We start from the raw sequence: 2281 nt of genomic DNA on the forward strand, positions 1-2281 counted from the left end.
CCACCCCCACCCCCACATCTTCAATTGTCTCCATCGGTTCTGCTCACCCACTGGCCTCTTTGGGGAGCGACTGCCCCTCCACTCACATGCTCCCCTCACTGTCTGCTCTCACAAAACACACGCCACCCACTTCTCTTACAGCCTCGTGGCTGCCTGTGATCACAGGAGTGAGGCTGGCACACGACCGGGGCCCGGAGAGGAATTCCGTGAGCCCAGGGCTTCGGGGAGACACGCGGCTCCTCCCAGCCCCACGCTGAGAGGGCTGGACCCTGCAGAGCCCATGTTTGTGCTATAACTCAGGCACCTGCCAGGTTTATTGACCAGCTCCCGAGAAAAATCGGGGAACCATTTTCTGCTCCAAATCATCGTGAGCGTTGGAAAGTGACAGGCTATTTTATAAGTGCTCGCCAGAGCCTCACAACTTTCAAAAATGGAGGAAAGAAAGGTATTAAGGTGTCTCTGATGTCTTTATAGGCGCATTTGGATACGGACTTGACGGCGATGGACAAGAGACGCCGGGGAAAACGGCCTAAGCAGCAATTCAGAGTCTCTTACCCACAGAGAAGAGAGAGAGAGAGGAGAGAAGGAAGAGGGAGAAGAGAGAGAAGAAAGATGGGCGGGGGGGAGAGAGAAGAAAAGAGAAGGAAGGAAGGAAGGAAGGAAGGAAGGAAGGAAGGAAGGAAGAGAGCAAGGGCCCTGGCCGAGTAGCTCAGTGGGTAGAGCATCGTCCCATGCGCCCAGGTTGTGGGTTCCATCCCCGGTCAGGGCGCATACAAGGATCAACCAATGATGCATAGATCAGTGGAACAACAAATTCACGTGTCTCTCATCCTCTCTCTCAAATCCATAAAAATAGACAATGAAAAGAGACAGAAAGAGCCACGGATCCGCACAGGCCCCGCGGGCAGCCAGCAGGACCCCTAGCCGAGTGGGGTGACCATGGCTTGGACCAGGAGGCATCTCTCCTGCTGGGAGACTGCGCCCGAGTCAGCTGAGCCTGGCCCGCCGCTCACGGTCTTGCCGGGAGCCTGCTGCTCCGGGTGGTTTAGGCTCAGTGAGAAGGAGAGGTTGCAGGGCCTTGGCTCTCAGAGGGCGAGGAGGGCGGGACTGGGCACAGCAGCCGTCCTGGGAGCAGAATTCTCACTCTCCAAACAGCCGGCTGCCCAGCGGGGCCAGGGAGGTGATGGGTGTGATCACACCTGTGAGCAGCGGTCCTACTGTGAGCAAGTCCCCCTCTGACCCAGGGAGCGGCGGGGTCCCAGCGCACTGAGCCTGCTGCCTCGCATCCCGGTGTTGACACAGCACAGAGGACGCTGGGAAGCCGCCGGGACCCCGGAGCCCGTGGACTCCTGCCAGCTCCCGGGGAGCTGGAAATGGAAGGCAATTTGCCCGAATAAAGCTGTTTAATGCAATTCCCGGGGACGCAGGCCAGGCTGAGGAGAGAGGAGGAGCCGTGGGTGGGCCCCAGCCGCCCTCTGGGTGGGGAGCAGGGCCACCCACCGCCTCTGCCGCTCAGAGCCAGCGCGTCCTGAGTCCAGGGAGGCGGGAGGCGCCCACTCCGAGCTTCCCCTCTCGTTTGTCCCAGGCCGCGCGGGCGGAGTTCCCTCCCTCTGTCCTGCTGCCCTGCAAGTGGCACGCACTGAGCCCTGGAGGCTGAGGAGTGAGAGGCCAGTGTGAGGGTGTCAGGACCCACCTGTTCACTCGCTCATTCATTCATTCATTCATTCATTCCATGTGTACTCGCTAGGCGTGCGCTGTGCCCTGGAGGCTGAGCCGTGAGAGGCCAGGGCCTGCGGGGAAGCAGACAACAAGCAAACGCGTAAACACATTCCCGCTCAGCTCCATGGAGAACGGACAGACTCAGGCTCGCAGGTGCCGGACGCCGGGCGCAGGGCTGTGTACGAGGAGCTGGGGAGCCCGCTGAGGCCGGTGTGAGCGGGGGTCCGAGGGGGAGGGGACACCCTGGAATTCCCGGGACTCTCTGTGGGACCCGCACTGACACGCGTCCTCACGGGGCAGCCGTGCCAAGGCCCTGAGGCTGGGGACGCTGTGAGCCCGAGGGGCCTCTCCCCGCATCCGCCCGCCACTCACGAAGCACCTCCTGCAACCAGACGTAGCTCTTGACCTTCAGACCAAAGAAACCCGAGGTCGACCTGGCGTGGGCACCGACATCACCGTCGAAGGAACCACTTCCCAGACCATCTCAGTTACAGGAGGACCCACCTGGGAGGCGGCACCAGCCCTCTGCTTCCCGCCCTGACCCGCGTGGGCCCCGCCGCCG

The sequence above is a fragment of the Myotis brandtii genome, unplaced genomic scaffold, assembly GCF_000412655.1.
Source record: "Myotis brandtii unplaced genomic scaffold, ASM41265v1 scaffold434, whole genome shotgun sequence".
In the NCBI taxonomy this organism is placed as follows: Eukaryota; Metazoa; Chordata; class Mammalia; order Chiroptera; family Vespertilionidae; genus Myotis; species Myotis brandtii.